At 41.6% G+C, this 18,183-nt stretch overlaps 1 long non-coding RNA gene across 1 annotated transcript; it reads right to left on the reverse strand.

Annotated features, from left to right (window-relative positions):
* Positions 1–14,523: 14,523 nt before the first annotated feature.
* LOC309492874 lies at positions 14,524–17,854 on the reverse strand. The gene is made up of 3 exons (XR_014203731.1): positions 17,516–17,854; positions 15,479–15,555; positions 14,524–15,052 (listed from the first exon to the last, which is right to left on the reverse strand). It is a non-coding gene; the product is annotated as an uncharacterized lncRNA (long non-coding RNA).
* Positions 17,855–18,183: the final 329 nt, after the last annotated feature.

Genomic DNA, 18,183 nt, shown 5'->3' on the forward strand with positions numbered 1-18,183 from the left:
TTCAGTTCATTGTGATGGTTTTGGCAGCTCTAGGGACAGTTGGTATCTAATGATGATGGTATATTTCAGGGATAGGCAAATTTGGTCCAGGAGAGACACTGTCCTGCAGAGTTTAGCTCCAACCCTAATCAAACACACCTGAATAGGTACATACTAGATAGCTATAGTTCTAGAAAGCTATAGAAAGCTAGTTCTCTTGGAGGGTTGGAGCTAAACCCTACAGGACAGTGGCCCTCCAGGACCGAATTTGCCCATCCCTGGTATATTTAAAATATTTTAATTAATAAAGAAATTACAGTTTGATGCTGCAAGTGAAGCAGAAATTTGTAAGCCAATTAAAATGTTCTTTTTTTTTTGTTGCTTTGGTCTTTTTTTGCTCTCACAAATTCTTATTTAAAAAGTAAAAAGCCATTTGGAGACAAGTAATAAGAGTTTGTAAGTTCACTAAAACCAAATCATGTGGTTTTCTAATCTCAAATTCTGTTAATGATTGCCTGATGAGAAAATGTGTGCAAGAGAGAGAGAGAGAGAGAGAGAGAGAGAGTGTGTGTGTGTATGCACTTTGCCTTATTACCACGTGTGACAGAATGTGTATGACAAGATCTGTGTCATGTTCTGTCTTTCAGTGTGGCCAAATAGTTGTGAAAAATGTGCATGCTTGTCTAGTTAAAAAGTGCCTATGAATAAAATTGCTTATGCATGCAACTTAAGTATTCTAAGCGTGCAATATATGCTGTTCATCTTCAAATGCACATATTCCATCTTTGTTTGACACCATTTAGATACACCTAAATTTGTAGCAGTATTTGAGGTATTGCTACCGATACCATTAGATTCTCTGGTTGGAGGCATTTTTTAATAGGATATTTATTAGTAGCTGCATGGTGTTATTTACTGGCTGTGGTCCATAGCTTGGCTTCTGTCGACGTCAGCACTCAGGACTGCCAGTTTTAGCAGGGGAGGGTGTAAACACAGGCTGCTCTCAGCGAGATGAACAGAGGAACAACCAAAACACTGAACCTACATTCACAACTAGAGCACTCTGTAGCCCTCCAGGGAGCTGCTGTAGGTTTAATTATGCTGGCTGGTAGAACCTGTTCACTGCACAGGTGGGAGAAACTTTATTTTAAGCCGTTAGGTTATGCAATGCAAAATTCAAGAATAATTAGTGAGAAAAGCTCGGGCTCTCGCTGAAGCATGGTTTTGTGTGTCAAAGATAATAATAAATCAAGATAAAAAATTTTTTTTACAAGGTACTTGTTCTGTGCTCCAAAAACAGCTAAAACCACATTATGATGATAGATAAGTTTTTGTGGTTTCTAGCTAGTCCAAATTTGCCATTTATCTTGTTGTATAGGACAAACAGTTGAGATATTAAAGAGCTTTTTTTCCCCCTTTCTTATGCCAGCTGATGCTCCAAGCATAATTCATTCAGAAAGCAAAGCTTCAGGGAGTGTTCAAACAATGATTCACATGCTCACGTGATTTATGAGTTTGCATGATTTATTTGAGCCATGTGGAAAAGAGACTCCAGTTAAGATATAACTATTGAGAGAAATGAGGAAGTTTATACCCCTCTTGGATTAAATTAACATGCTCCTCTTGAATATGTGTTGGGAACTCCATTATGTTAGGGTACAGTCGATTCATTCCCGGCACTCGATACTCTACTATTGAGTGCTATTTTGCCCAGAGCCACAAACGACCCTTTTCTTAATAAGGTCAAATATAACCTCTATTGCCCACGACCAACTCAGGCCTTGACCCAACCAGACAGGCCATTCCCTAAGATAGAAACACACAAATCATAACTCTGTCAGCCGTCAAATACAGCCTCTGAGTATAAATAGCTATGGATTGGACTCTCATCTCTTATCTCTGCTATAGCCAAAGACACGTCAGTGAACCGCAAATCACAGCCGTGTCCTCCTACAAACCCAGCTCTCCCGGCCGCTCTATCCATCTGTGTGTGTGTGTGTGTGTGTGTACAGCCTCATATATTCTTACAGTCTATTCCTGTGTTGCTCATTGGCTTTATTCAGCGGCTTTGAGAGATTTGAAGAAACGTTTTTTTTTTTTTATGCATGCGTTATTCAAGCCGGTGTTTCCGGCATAGGAGATGGGTGTGCTAGCAAGGATGCTAAGATCGTTGCTTCTAGTGTGCCTCTTGATTCCAAGGGAGTGAGGTTTACTTGCAAAGGTCTTACTAGAGGGCCTCTGTTACACTCACCCCCCTAAACCTCACTCCCATCCGGGTCACGGCACCAATGTAACCCCTCCGGTTCTACTCGCACTGCTCAAAGCGGGATTCGAACCGTTGTTTCTGACATGGGAGGCGCGCGCGCTAATATGGACGCTAAAGACCGCAGCCTCTTGACGCCAAGGGAGTGAGGTTTACTCGCACAGCTCTTACTTAGAGGGCCTCCGTTACACTCACCCCCTTAAACCTCACTCCCATCCAGGTCACGGCACAGATGTAACCCCTCTTGTTCTACTCACACCGTTCTGAGTGGGATTCGAACCACTGTTTCTGACATGGGAGGCGCGCGCTAATAAAGACACTAAAGACCGCTACTTCAAGCTTGCCTCTTGTTGCCAAGGTTGTGAGGTTTACTCACACAGTTCTTACTAAAGGGTGTCCATTACATTCACCCCCCTAAACCTCACTCCCATCCGGGCCACGGCACCAATATAACCCCTCCGGTTCTACTTGCCCCATTTCGAGCAGGATTCAAACTGCCGTTTCTGGCATGGGAGCAAGGCGTGCTAACAAGGATAGTGAGGTTTACTCGCACAGGGTAGTGAGGTTTACTCGCACATCTCTTACTAGAGGGCATCCGTTACACTCTTTATTTGCAGGGTAGTATGTGTACATCACATTTAGAAAGAATGATCATTTCTACAAATTTTCCACCACAAATAGGACCTGAGGCGCTTTAGCACTCTTTCCAGTGACAGTCCCAATACAGTTATACTTTCAGTCAGAGAAAAAGAAAAACGGAGTTGCTTTATTTTATGATATGCAGAGCTAAATATGGATATCAGACAGTCAGGTATAAAGAGACGAGACATACTGACAGATAAAATAAATACACAATTGTGATTGCCTATATGATTTGTCGGATTTCTTCAAGCAGCCGTATTTACCATGTTTACAATGGTTAGCGCGCATAGTCTTTTGCATCGCATATAAATATTTCTGCCTTATACGGTAATCAGAATCCACATCGGATCACAAACAGAAGTTATTTAAAACACTCGCTGCTGTCTAAAAGTGAGTTTTGAGCTAAAATGATTTTAAAAGTTAATGCTGATGTTAGCTGGTATATGAAATCATCCTCGGCACTGCTGTCTCCAGACTCAGATAAACTCTGCCTCTGTTCGTAACCACTCCTTAAGCCCGAGCTGGCCCGCTTTGGACCAAGGTATTAGGCGGTCCAAAAAACCCTGGCCGTTGGCCCAGAGGAACCCCCGACGAGGTCCGATTAAGCCCCGGAAGAGACAGTGGAAACGCAACTGGCCCCCGCACGCACTATAACGCCTGCTTTTGGCCCGACAGTGGAAACACAACTGGCCCTGGCACGCACTATAACGCCCGCATTTGGCCCGACAGTGGAAACGCAGGTAATGTAACCCCTCCGGTTCTACTCGCCCTGTCTTGAGCAGGATTTACTTCCACAGCTCTTACTAGATGGCCTCTGTTACACTCACCCCCCTAAACCTCACTCCCATCTGGGTCACGGCACCAATGCAACCCTTCCGAATCTACGTGCCCCTCTTTGAGCGGGATTTGAACTGGCATTTCCGGCACTTGAGGCAGGTTCACTAACAAGGACGCTATAGACCGCAGACTCTAGTGTGCCTCTTGACATCTCATATATTCTTACAGTCTATTGCTGTTTTGGTCATTGACTATATTCAGCGGCTTTGAGAGATTTGAAGGAACGTTTTTTTTTTTTTGATGCATTCATTATTCAAACCTGCGTTTCTGTCTGGAGATCTGGGTGTGCTTACAAGGTGGACCGCTGATTCGTGCCTCTTGATTCCAGGTAGTGAGGTTTACTCGCACAGCTCTTACTCCGTTACACTCATCCCACTAAACCTCACTCCCATCCGGGTCACGGCACAGATGTAACCCCTCTGGTTCTCTGAGCGGGATTCGAAACGCTGTTTCTGACATGGGAGGCACACGCTAATAAAGATGCTAAAGACCGCTGTTTCTGGCTTGCCTCTTGATGCCAGGGTAGTGAGGTTTACTCGCACAGCTCTTACTAAAGGGCGTCCATTACATTCACCCTCCTAAACCTCACTCCCATCCGGTCCACGGCACCAGTATAACCCCTCCGGTTCTATTTGAACCAGTGTTTCAGGCATGGGAGGCAGGCGTGCTAACAGTAATATAATAGTACTAAGTGGCCCGCATGCAAGTTTTAAAGAATAGTATATTCCAAGTCGATCAGAGTGAATTAAAGTTTTTATTCAACTTTATAAAGTATTTGAATTACATCAGTGTTATTTTAGTATTATGTATATACTATTATAGTATTTATTTCATTTTGAAATAGCTTTTATTTTAATATCCTCAGTTTTAATTTTAATTTTAGTTTATGTTTTAGTTGTTTTGTAATGTAGGCTACTTTTGTAATTTTTGTTAGTTTATTTCATATTTAGCTTTAATGAATTTTGTTTTGGTTTTAGTTTTAGTCATTTTAGTAATTTCTAGTTTTCCATTTAATATTTATATTTTATTTTATTTCAGCTATATGTTTCAATTACCAACAAAATGTTTATAGTTTTAGTTTTAGTAAACAATAACAGCACTGAATTACACATTGCTTAACATATTATTAATTTCTTATTACATTTTTATTTCATTTCTGGTAATTTTGTTTTTAAGTAGTTTTACCCTATTGTATAGTTTTAATGTTTTTGTAAGTTAATATTGACTTTCAGTCTCTTTCTACAAATTCTTTCACAAAGTATTCAACTGCAAGGCACTTAAAAAAAAAATCCTGTCGGTGTTGATACATGAACTGCCAGCATTGTGTCCTTGAGTAACCTTAACCTCAGGCTGCTGTAATTAGTGCACCACAACTCCCCTAGGATGAACATGTCCGCTAAATGACAATACTAAATGCATGTTCTCATTGGGCTCTGAAAACACAGTTTGAAAACATTTTACAGCTGTGAGAACATTTTAGCATTAGCCACACAGGTCAATGTCAAAGGTCAGTTTCAGATGCATATTTTAGTCAATGACAAAATGTCAACAATGGAGGTTGCCTTGGTTGAATAAATCCTTCAGGCTTCTAATAATGGTCTTCATTCAAATCTCCTCGTATTACTGCTAGTTTCCTAAAGCTTAAGTAGACCCCCACAAATTTAGTTCCCCTTCCATGCATGCATTTGTTGTGAGTTGAAAGTAGCGGACATTTGTTTCCTTTCTCTCCTCTCCCTCACACACAACAGAGAAGGACTTTAGTATAATGTGATGGTGCCCTTGCTGATACAGGCCTCCCTTTATGTTGTGTGTAATCTGAGCTTTCAGTGCCAGCACTGACCCTCTCTCCCCCTGAATGGAGCGCTGTGGGCCAGGCCACTGTTTCCTGTGCTTTCACTCTGCTTAGCTCGGCACTACGATTATAGTAAAGCCAGGGGTGGGACCAACACATTTGTGCTGAGGAGACAGGGTCTCTCTCTCTCTCTCTCACACACACACACACACACACACACACACACACACACACACACACACACACACACACACACACACACACACACACACACACACACACACACACACACACACACACACACACACACACACACACACACACACACACACACACACACACACACACACATACACAAACACAAACTGACTCTGTGAAGGTGAATGATGGCACACAGAGCTTGAGTCTCAAGGGCTTTGGATGCCGTGATTAAGTCACGTTTATCGTGCTGTAATAGCATAAGTGCGTACCATCTCTGTTCTCTTGTACTCTGGTCCTAAGGCTGAAATTGACATGACCCACCTAAAAGGGAACGTTCTGAGAACTTTAGCTAACATTCTGGCAAGGTTCTCTCAAAGTTATGAACAAACGTTCTTCAATTACGTTAATAGAACGTTCCCTCAAAGTTATTATTATTAAGTCTTTAATAATGTTTTCAAAATATTATCTATATACAGTACATCGTTCATGGAATGCTTTTTTTTTTTAAACAAATTTTTTTTTAAATGCATTTTTACATTTTATTGTTTCAGAATATCCAGAGAACATTCAAAAGTAACATTCCCACAATGTTTGCAAATTGGAACGTTCCCTTAAAGGGATAGTTCACCCTAAATTGAAAATGAAGTCATCATTTACTTCGTGAGACTCTATTAGCGCCGCAGTTCGCTCCGTGTTACAGAAAAAGCATACAAGTTGTGAGAAATCAAGATGAACAAAAAACGTGATTATGATATGATTTAATGCACTGATCACTGCTATATAACAACAGCAGGATGCTACTTTTAAATTCTTTTAAGTCCAAATTAAATGATAGAATTATGTCTATATGAAGAGTTCAGATGCAAAAGCCTCTAACTGAAATTTTCTTCTAGAATTATCATTTTTATAAAGCTTGTATTTAAGTTAAGTAATTTCACTTAAATTACAATTAATAGGTAATTTGCATTGCCATTTAAGTGAAATTATTGAACTTAAATATACAAGCTTGATAAAAATGATCATTCTAGAAGAAATTTTCAGATGGCACTTAGAGGCTTTTGCATCTGAACTCTTCAAATATATCTATATCTATAAATTAATTTGTGATTGCATTTTCCAAAGATATGGCCGGACATGCAGTTTACCAATAGGATTAGAGCGACAGCACTGTGAACACTCACAAGCGTCTTCATAGTACAGAGGCTAGCAACACACAGTGACAAAGTCTTCAGTGTGTCACGGCCCTTAAAGGTGCAGTAAGTTATTTCTGAGAAACGCTGTTGAAAGTGGATCGGACCGTGCAGCACAACACACTTAGCCAATCAGCAGTAGGGGGCGTGTCCACTCATGATGGGGGAGGACAGAGAGCCAATCAGCAGTATGGGGTGTGTCCACACAATGAGGGGGGAGGAGATAGAGTGAGCCATTCAGCAGTAGGGGGCGTGTCCACTCATGATGAGGGAGGAGAGTTAGCCAATCAGCAGTAGGGGGCGTGCCCACTCATGATGGGAGAGGAGATAGAGCCAATCAGCAGTAGGGGGCGTGCCCACTCATGATGGGGGAGGAGAGTTAGCCAATCAGCAGTAGGGAGCCTGCCCACTCATGATGGGGGAGGAGAGTGAGCCAATCAGCAGTAGGGGGCCTGCCCACTCATGATGGGGGAGGAGAGTGAGCCAATCAGCAGTAGGGGGTGTGCCCACTCATGATGGGGGAGGAGAGTGAGTGAGCAAGAGGGAGATTCGAAGAAAGACTGTAGAAAGAGAGATGGCTGAGAGACATTACAAAAGAGAAAAGCTTAGAGGAATATCAGTGGGAAAGAGGGGTTATGATCAGACAAGAGCTTTAGGACCCGCGTTAGTATTAGAAAAGCTTTCGAGCGCTGGAGAGACCGAAGCTGGAAGGCCTGAAAACAGACGCAGAGGTTGTGTTGTTTCTGCTCCATACACGAGTAACATTATTTTGCTTCGCTTCAGCTATATATGATAAAGAGACATCCACTCTGGCTCTGTGTGTTCGAGCATTTTAGGGGTGGAACAATGAAAGGAAGAGTGTGTTTGCTTGGGTTGATTACAAATATCAATATATATATATATATATAGAGACATAGAAGAAGAAATACACACACTCTGTTTTAAATACATTGAATTAATATAGAATCACAGAGAATTTCAGTTTGAAACAAGATTTTACTCCCACCTGATTTTAAGTAAAAAAGTTGTCCCAAATGAAATGTGAAATGAGGACATAGTCTAGGATTGAATTGCCCTCTTTTCTGGTTAATAAACAGGTTGTAATTTGTTGTAATTTGTGGCAAGTAACTGTCCTCACCGTGTTGAAAACAGAACCAGAGAGTATAATGATCTGTAATGATCTATTCTTCTCACTCTCTGGTTTTATTTTTATTTTTCACACCCTGTAGTTTTATTTTCTCTCACTGTCTGTGTTTAATTTTTAATGTTTCTCACTTCCTGGTTTTATATTTATTGTTTCACACTCTCTGGCTTTAGTTGTATGGTTTTATTGGGAGAGTTATTAAAGCCTCTTTGCACTGGTCAAATTAATATGTATATCCAATATGCATTGGTTATTTATGAGGAATAAGATTTCTATTACTCTGTCATTTAACTTTTTTTTTTTTTCACGAAGACATTGGCTATTAGTTGTGCTCAAAATGTGAAAAACAATAGACTATAAAAATGTAAAATGAATAGTGCTCCTGCTTTAGGATTATTGTTTTATGGACATTGTAGGTATTACTTATAAAGATTATAGTCCTGATCAAAAAGTGTGTGAGAGAGAGAGAGAGAGAGAGAGAGAGAGAGAGAGAGAGAGAGAGAGGGAGAGAGAGAAAAAGATGAAACACTTTCTCTCGTATACATTTCTGCCTGGTGGACAATAAAATGGTGTAAAATATCTCCATATCTAAAAACCAGAACATTATAGAGACTTGCAGACCTTTTCTGGTAAGCAAAGACCTGCCAATCACCCAGAATACCATGGCAAGCACATGACGATGAGTTTTATGAATGCAAATCTAGTTTTACAAGTACATTTAGCACAATTTATTTAATTAAAACACAAAGAAAAGGATATTTCAGGACACATGCTAAATGAGCCATTTTAGTTTGTTCTGTACACAAAACCTACTAAAATGAGGTCTGTTCTGGAAATGAGTTCACAAAGGCACCCCTTCCTCTGTGGCAGCCCACTTGCATACGTGCCATTGACATTGTTGTGATGTGCTTGTGTGTGTGTGTGAAGGGTGAGGTCAGATCCAGAGGTCCTGCAGGCAAACTGCCCAACACTCAAAGCAAACAAGCAGGCATTGTCAAGGCAGTGTGTGGTTATCTCTGCATCGCATTTCAATGGATCTGAAAGACACAGTGACAGAGAGAGACCTGTTGATAAGGGTTCATATGTGCTATTGGCAAAAGGCACAAACATGATCATGCATTGGATGTTCAAAAGTCAAAATGAAGTCATCAGTTGGGTAATCTGAATTTAACCCATTAACTTTCTTAATACATGTTCCTGCTCTGTAAAAAATACTGTTGGTTTAACTTAAAGTAACCTGGTTGCCTTAACATTTTGAGTTCTGTTGTTATTGAGCACGGTAAATTACTTATTATTATCATTGTTGAAAACAGTTTTTGTTGCTCAACATTATTGTGGAAACAATGATAACATTGAAATATTTGTGGTCAGATAAAAAAATAAAAAAGAGAGAAATTAATACTTTAATAAATGCTGTTCTTTTGAACTTACTATCCATCAAAAACTCCTGAAAAATTATCACCGTATTTCCAAAAAAATATTAAGCAGCTCAACTGTTTTCAAATTTGACAATTATGAGAAATATTTCTTGAGCATCAATCAGCATATTAGAATGATTTCTGACAGATCATGTGACACACTGACAATTTTGTTGATTAATTCAAGTTGTTCAAAAAAAGCAAATTAATGAAATGTGCATCATCTCCTGAACACATGAGATGTTAAAGGTAGGGTAACAATTTCGGAGAGGCTAGCAATAGCAAGCTATAGCTTTGAAAACACAAGATCCCACCCTCCCTTCGGAGCGTCTCCAAAGCACGCCTCCTTCGAAACACATGAATGCATACAGTCAGAGCCGAGTCTGCAAAGCGTCACAAGAGACAGCATTAAATTACCTCATGTCTCAAAACACATAATATTACGATGGTAATGAATGTAAACAACTTACAGAGCTCTAGTTGGCGTTGGTTCATTTCGGCGTTGATAGTGTTGATATCGAAACGCATAAATCCGAGTCTGAAAAGTGAAAACGTAAACAGCTCCAGGTGGAACATTACGGGTTGCCATCTCGTAATTACGGTAGTAATGACGTGAACGCAGCATAAGCTTGTTGTTTTGGTACAGGAGGAACTGTAAAAGGTCTACAATTCTTGTGAGCAGGTGCACGGAGGTATGGAAATATGTTGAAAGGCAAGTAGGACATCGCATCGGACCGAATGCAATGATTGGACGAAGATTTTTTTGGTCCTGACTCTGAGACTTCCACAGAAGATATATGTGCATGTTTTAATGTTTAGACCACTTATATTATTGATTGCGATCAGGATGTGAAGTGAGTTTCAGCCAGTATAACCAAGTGTTTATTGTGGCGAGCAGGACGAGGTCGAGGGCCGTGGGAGAACGGCACGAGGCCGGTGGCGTGATTGCAAATGAGTGACACCTGCGCGACGCACCGGTCTCGCATCTCTCACGGAGGAGCGGAAGCATAAAGGAGGAGCGACGACAGTGAAGAGGGAGAGAGGACAGGCCTGATTTTTAGTTCATGTTTTGTTTCTGTTTGTGTTGCCAGCAGTCGTCCGTGAGGGGCTGCTGGCTTTTACTTTCATTTTTGTATTTGTGTATTTATTTATTAAATATGTTTGAATGTCCGCCGGTTCCCGCCTCCTTCTTCCCATAACATCTGTCTGAACCCCGTTACATTGGTGCCGAAACCCGGGAAGAAGGAGGGACACGCTGTCGGAGAGCCCTCGCTGCTGGGAGGAATCGCGGTGCTGAGGAGGTCGGGCAGCACGAGGGAGCGTCGGCCGCCGATTGCTGCCCGAGGCGATGGTGCTGGATCGAAAGAAGATCAGGTGGGACGGAGAGCTCGCTGCCGTCCTCCTGGGTCGAGGAGGGATGGCTGCCATCCGCGAGGGAGCGGAGGAGTCGCTCCCGTTCGCCGTGGGCCGGAGCCTGTTGCCGTCGGCCATGATGGGGGCGGAGCAGGGGACGGGAGGCTCGCTGCCGGCTGCCCTCGACAGGAGGAGCCATCGCCGTCCGCCAGGAGGCGGAGGAGCGTCGAGCCGTCCCCCAACGGATGTCCAGTACCATCGCATGGCACCGCGAGTGAGTCTCTCAGCTGGTTGAGGGCCGAGTGGCAGTGTGTCCGGGAACCGGATCAAAGATTTTTTTTTTTTTTTTTTTTTCTCTCTCCCCTCTCTCGTCTCTGTCGCTCCTCATGCTTCCGTCTCCTGTACTCTCGCCTCGTCTGTCCATACCCCCAGGTACCGCAGCCGCCGTGATCGGTCCTCCCGGGGAGGGGGGGGGAGTAGGCGCAGCCTCGGTGGTACCCCCCGGCCTGCGAGGGGCGATGGGGGTATGTGGCGAGCAGGACGAGGTCGAGGGCCGTGGGAGAACGGCACGAGGCCGGTGGCGTGATTGCAAATGAGTGACACCTGCGCGACGCACCGGTCTCGCATCTCTCACGGAGGAGCGGAAGCATAAAGGAGGAGCGACGACAGTGAAGAGGGAGAGAGGACAGGCCTGATTTTTAGTTCATGTTTTGTTTCTGTTTGTGTTGCCAGCAGTCGTCCGTGAGGGGCTGCTGGCTTTTACTTTCATTTTTGTATTTGTGTATTTATTTATTAAATATGTTTGAATGTCCGCCGGTTCCCGCCTCCTTCTTCCCATAACATCTGTCTGAACCCCGTTACATTTATATATATACCCTACTTTTAAAGACCCCCTGAAATAAAAATTTAAGTTTCTTAGCTTGTAGTATGAATATGTTAGCATTAAGGTTATTAGCTGGTGTGTTCCAGAAACAATGACAAATTTTGCATTTAGGAGATAAAAGCATTCAAAACGTACAGTTTTTTACTCTGTTAAACTGGATCACAGATTTTTATGACATCACCGCGGACTTCAGCTTCTCATCACATCTTCTGTCCAATCAAATGCTCTCTAGAATCTAAAGCTTCCCGCCCACTATGCTATAAATAGAACCTGGCCAAAGCATATGGGTTGGAGATGTGTCTTCGGTTGCTCAAACGCTCGCGTTTTATTCTGTTTTCCAACTCTACGTTCGTTAATGAAATAACTAAAATTTATTCACACCTCTACTATTGAATCCAAAGTATCATCAGTGCTCGGATTCACTTCCATCGTGCTGTCAAGTACGATTTGCAGTCTGTGAGGTAAACTAAACGCTACTGGCTATTTGAAAAGGGGGAGGAGCCATTCAGTATGTCCCGCCTTAGCTTCCTGTTTCAGTGGAAATTACGTCAACGCATCATACAAAGCTGCGCGTTCTAAGGCACTTCAGTGGGCCTTTAAGGGCCGGCGGGTATACTTAATTTTCCACGTTCCGCTCTGTGTGCGAGCCTTTTAAAGTTTTTAAAACTACTCTGGCCGTGAGCGTGGAAAGTGCACCGTAGAAATCGAGATTTCTAGAAAAAAAAGGAAAAAAGGGCATATATATATATACACTTACCTAAAGGATTATTAGGAACACCATACTAACACTGTGTTTGACCCCCTTTCGCCTTCAGAACTGCCTTAATTCTACGTGGCATTGATTCAACAAGGTGCTGAAAGCATTCTTTAGAAATGTTGGCCCATATTGATAGGATAGCATCTTGCAGTTGATGGAGATTTGTGGGATGCACATCCAGGGCACGAAGCTCCCGTTCCACCACATCCCAAAGATGCTCTATTAGGTTGAGATCTGGTGACTGTGGGGGCCATTTTAGTACAGTGAACTCATTGTCATGTTCAAGAAACCAATTTGAAATGATTCGAGCTTTGTGACATGGTGCATTATCCTGCTGGAAGTAGCCATCAGAGGATGGGTACATGGTGGTCATAAAGGGATGGACATGGTCAGAAAGGTAGGGTAGGCTCAGGTAGGCCGTGGCATTTAAACGATGCCCAATTGGCACTAAGGGGCCTAAAGTGTGCCAAGAAAACATCCCCCACACCATTACACCACCACCACCAGCCTGCATAGTGGTAACAAGGCATGATGGATCCATGTTCTCATTCTGTTTACACCAAATTCTGACTCTACCATCTGAATGTCTCAACAGAAATCGAGACTCATCAGACCAGGCAACATTTTTCCAGTCTTCAACTGTCCAATTTTGGTGAGCTCGTGCAAATTGTAGCCTCTTTTTCCTATTTGTAGTGGAGATGAGTGGTACCCGGTGGGGTCTTCTGCTGTTGTAGCCCATCCGCCTCAAGGTTGTGCGTGTTGTGGCTTCACAAATGCTTTGCTGCATACCTCGGTTGTAACGAGTGGTTATTTCAGTCAAAGTTGCTCTTCTATCAGCTTGAATCAGTCGGCCCATTCTCCTCTGACCTCTAGCATCAACAAGGCATTTTCGCCCACAGGACTGCCACATATGGGATGTTTTTCCCTTTTTCACACCATTCTTTGTAAACCCTAGAAATGGTTGTGCGTGAAAATGATATAAATCTTGAAATGACATCAGCTAAGTGGCCAATTTCATTTGGCCCTGAAATGGATTTCATTGACTTAAAAAAAAAAAAAATTTGGTCTGTTTCTCACGCAAAGCTATCTTATGGTTTGAGAATAGCTTACAAGTTAGTAGTTATAGTTCAGTAACTTACTTGATTAAAGTAGCCTAGCATAAAAACATAATATTTAGGTAATGATGTACAAGGGAAAACTGCAGAATACTAAGATGAGTCAAGGGCACTACACCACCCACGTGTTATGCCATATTACAGCAATCAATTATAAATATGATATTCATTTGATCGCAATGAACAGAATGACATGGCGCGCAGCTCCAGCAACATGTTTTACGTGGGTGCGTGTCACTTTTCCTAGTATTCATTACACAGCAAGATTCACCAAACAGCTGCTCTCTGCCATACCTCTCAAGTTTGGTAAAATACGCCGCTAATGAGCTTTCACTCAGGATGCCGCTTGCTAAGTGCAAACCTGACCCGAGTTTACACTCAGTGACTGGAGAAATCTGAAGTAATGAAATCAAATGTTGGCGCTACCCCGCCGGTTGTCATGGTGACGCAACTCTGAGGAGAAAAGCTTCAGCTGGGTGAACATGTCCTGTATGTGTGCTTGTTATGGAAACTTGCCCTGTAATTGGAGTCTGATAGTCTTAATGGTTCTGGCGGGGTCCAAGACGAACACTTCAAATAAATGCGATGCTATTTTTGAGCTGCGTTTGGACGGCTGCATGTGTTCAGCAAATCCTCTCCGCTCTTGTTCCTGTGTATGGTATTTTGGCAAATTGATGGAGCAAAGGTGTACAGTGTGAATTACTAAGCCACAGTGTGAAAAATTCAACAAAATAACCAAGGATTACATGTGCACACGGCTAAAAATCTGTCTTTAGGTTAACGGTTTTAAGTTTGACAATGATTGTCTGTCACAGAGAAAATTTGGAAATGTTACTAAAATCAACTAATCTAATATAAAACAATAACAGTAATAAATACCTGGACTATCATGAATAATGAAATATATTTCTAAAGCATATAGGCTATTTTAATCTTACACTCTAAAAACTCCTGGGTCAAAAATAACCCATAATGGGTTATTTTTGACCCAACTCCTGGGTTAAAAAGGGACCAACTAATTTATGGGTTATTTCAACTCAGAAAATTGGGTTATACTTTTTGACCCAAATTATGGGTTAAATACCTGACCCAAATGTTGGGTTTAAAAAACCCAACATCTGGGTAGAAATAACCCAAAAATTAGTTGGTCCCTTTTTAACCCAGGAGTTGGGTCAAAAGTAACCTAACTTGGGTCACTATCCCAGTATGCCTTATTTCAGAAAATAAAACTTTGTTTTACATTATATTACACACTTCAAGCACTTTTACATTTTTATTGCATTAAATAAAAATCTATAAGAAAAAACACACACTTGGACATGTTTATTTTCATATTTATTTTAGGTCACACTATAATAACAATATTAGAAATAAAAATAGAAAAATAAACAACAATTCTCAGAAGAATTGGGGCCAACTTTGGGGACAAGATTTTTGATAGTGTCCTCATCAAAGAGAAGAAATGCCTCCTCATCTATCTGAAAGACAGAAAACAAGACAACATGAGTATTGTTAATAAGTCGAGACAATTGTGAACCACTCACCAGACACTCTTTCTTTATCAAGCTAACAAATAATCACTTTTAAGGTAATGCAGTGGCATTTTTTTTTTTTTTTTTTTTTGCCCAAATTGCTAGTTAACTAATGTGGTTCTTTTGCAGCATTAACATTACCCATTTTGTGTGAATGACATATTTTCTTTCATTAAAAAGTGTAATGACAGCCCATTCTTATGCATAACAGCTTAAAGACAAGGCACAATAATCTTTTAGGGTTGTACATACCCCACTGTTGAAGAAGTTGTGACTTTCACAAAATCTTGCACAGACACATTTAAGTCTTATTTAAAAAAAAAATGTAGGTATAGAGAGATGATATAAGGGCAATAAGAGTAAAATGCTCACCTCTAAAATTCTCTGTCAGCTCAGACAGCTGCCACTCAGTTAGCTTATCAGCGACAAAACTGTCCATTCAAAATGACCTGGAGAAAACATAGCAATATAGAGGTTAGCAACAATTTGAAGACTTGAGCCGCTTCTTTAACTCTCACTACTTCAGCCAGTAGAGCACTGTATAATATGATAAGCACGGCACAGCTGGTAAACATAACTCAACTATTGTGTTGCCTCGGCGCTCTGTAGCCGCAGCTATGGGGCTCGCACATCGGACGAGAAGCGCCGCGTCGCGTCTAGGACAACTCGAGGTATCGCTCACCGGACGTGCACTCTCTCAAGGGGCTCGCACACCGGACGCGAAGCGCAGCGCCGCGTCTTTAAAATTCGAACACATTATTCTCTATGAGTGTAACGGACACACACACCGGCGGTCTGTCCGCGGCACCCAGCAACGGCTCAGGACCGTGTTCAAAATCGCGTGCGTCCGCTTGTGCGATAACGTTACCTCGAGTTGTCCTAGACCTAGATGTTGTCGTGATAGCCGCGGTTACATGCCAACCACAGAATTACCACGGCTAATAACGCTAGTCTCAACGTAGCAACGTATTTTTTTTATTTATTTTTTTAGCAAATGGTGCTAGCAACAGGGACATGGACACAGAAAAGTTAACATTACATCCAGTGGCGTATCCAGGACATTTTTACTGGGGTGGCCAAGATGGGACACAAAACTAGAGTGGGGTGGCCAACTGGCCATATAAAGTAATGTTATGTAAACCTTTAAACTCTTATGAACAATAGAGGATTTTAATAATAGTAACAAAGTGCAAACTTTATTTTTAAATAATGGTACTATTTCATAAAATGTAAGATACAGTCACAGGCCTATTTAGGAAATGTGTTTACTATAGTCTGTTATTAATTGCCATAGTGGGGGATATGATTTACTCAATTAACTTGGCCATTAACTTGTCCGAAAATGCATTTGTGTTTATCTGCAAAAAGGTTCGCATACACTAGATTGCAGCCTAGGCTACTGTTAATGTAAATATAATGTTAGTGGTTTGTTTTTAAAGTCTACATTAGAGACCTGCGCGGGACGGATTTCTCACTTAATAATTCCTAAAAAGCTGACATCTCAGTTCATCGCCATCTCACAAATCTCTGTTATTATCAATGAAACTGGCTGCATAATTAATCTTTCATATTATCTACACTTTGTTTGATATAATAGATGATTTGCCAGTATGCAGAATTCAGCACTGAACAAAAAGTCAATTTTGAGTGGTGAGGGGATTCTATCTTAAATGCATCTGATTGGCCATTGCGTTCAAGAAATCAACACATATGTCTGTGATTGGTTACATTGTTCAACGCTGCAAACATGTTATAAATAGAGACTCTGGCCTGTAAATCGTTTCTATTTTGTTTTAGTTGTTCTTGTTACTTTTGTGCAACAGATGAATGACAATTTATTCGTTTTTATTTGTTCAATTTATAGATAATTCTATTTTGCGGGAGTCCCGACTCCCGCGAATCGACAAACGTGTGCATTACCGCCCGCGCCCGCACTCGGCCATCAGATCTATATTCCCGTGCCGCACTCTGTTGCGTTGGGTCCCGACCATACCTCTCAATCGACTGATTCCAGCGTTTTTATCGTTGTTGTATTGTTGCAACTGTGTGACCGTCCTCTTGTTTCACGGACCAACAGCAGCAGGGGCACCGTGCAGCGCGCGTGCTCTTATCTCATGGGTCATCTGACCTGCATGGCCAAACGTCCGCTGAGCAGAAATCGGCTCTCACAGTCTCAGTACGACCGTTACTGTGTTAGTTAAAAATGTGAAACTGGCCCTAAATCAGTTGATCAGCTGTCATCACTGATTGACAACATTTCTCGTTTCTTGTGTTGACGAACTTGACCTACCTATCAGATCTGGGGTGGCCACAGGGGTGGCCAATGAGCTTTCAGGGGTGGCCCCGGCCACCCCAGGCCACCCCCTAGAATCGCCATTGATTACATCAACACTGAAAATACTCTCTTACCTTGAATATAGATGAAGTTGCACCGATGAAGCACAGGCCAAAACGGATCGAGCGCGAAGCGACGGTTATTTCAAACGACTGTTGTGAGAAAATTCCAGAACAACTGCGAGAGAGAGAAAGCCAACCCTATAACCCAGAACATGGGTTACTCTTTGAAAAATAACCCAGAAACCCAAACAACCCATGAATTGGGTCAAAATATTAGCCCTATAACCCAGAAAATGGTTACTCTCTGAAAAAATAACCCATAATTTTAACCCAACACAAATAACCCAGAAAATGGGTTGAAGAAATAACCCAGGAGTTTTTAGAGTGTAGGCTAGTTAATTTCAACATGCCTACTAATTGCATTATTAAAATCAAAAGTAATAGCCATCCGTTATTAAATTGACCTGTCCTGAGCTGACATAAACTAACAATGTATTTTTGTTAACATTCTAAGATATTAAATTTAAATCTAAATGTAAATTAAAATTATTAAATGTGAATCTTCATACAAAGATTATTAAATACAAACAAATTGAGAGGTGCAGGTACAGTATGACGTCACTTTGTAGGCCAACTGGCAGTTGGCATCACGCTGGTTCCCTTGACAAAAACCAAATAGGATTTTCCCATAGGCTTTTGGTTTATTGCAAAAAACAAGCTCTGTGATCAACAAAAGTTGA

This window comes from Leuciscus leuciscus (genome assembly GCF_965113295.1).
Source record: "Leuciscus leuciscus genome assembly, chromosome: 1".
Classification (NCBI taxonomy): domain Eukaryota; kingdom Metazoa; phylum Chordata; class Actinopteri; order Cypriniformes; family Leuciscidae; genus Leuciscus; species Leuciscus leuciscus.